The sequence below is a fragment of the Odontomachus brunneus genome, unplaced genomic scaffold (genome assembly GCF_010583005.1).
Source record: "Odontomachus brunneus isolate Ranch 3 - 2012 unplaced genomic scaffold, Obru_v1 Obru_scaffold_163, whole genome shotgun sequence".
Taxonomy (NCBI): domain Eukaryota; kingdom Metazoa; phylum Arthropoda; class Insecta; order Hymenoptera; family Formicidae; genus Odontomachus; species Odontomachus brunneus.
Window position 1 is genome coordinate 658404 of NW_022639613.1, and position 547 is coordinate 658950.

Consider the following 547-nt stretch of genomic DNA (forward strand, 5'->3'; position numbering starts at 1 on the left):
ATCAAGTATTTAACCCCTCAAGATTCTTCAGCACCTAGACTCTACGGTCTTCCAAAAATCCACAAGGAATCAGTGCCCTTACGCCCCATTGTCAGCAATATTGGGGGACCTACCTACCAGTTAGCCCGCTATCTCACCAAACCCCTCCAGAAACTTACTGGTCTCAATGATTCCCATATCAAGAATTCAACAGATTTCGTGAATAAGATCACAAAAATCAAGATGAATACTAATGATATCCTGGTGAGTTTTGATGTAGTCTCACTGTTTACCAATGTTCCAGTCCAGGATACTTTGAACATCATCAAGAATTCCGAGGAAATTCCTGCCAACCTCTTCCCACTAATAGAACACTGCTTAACTTCAACCTATTTTCAGTTCCAAGGAAAGTTTTTCGAACAAACCTCTGGAGCGGCGATGGAATATCCTATATCTCCTATCATTGCAAACATCTTTATGGAACACTTTAAGAATAAAATTTTGAGGAACGCACCACTGAAACCATCCACATGGTTTTGGTATGTGGACGATACTTTCGTAATTTGGA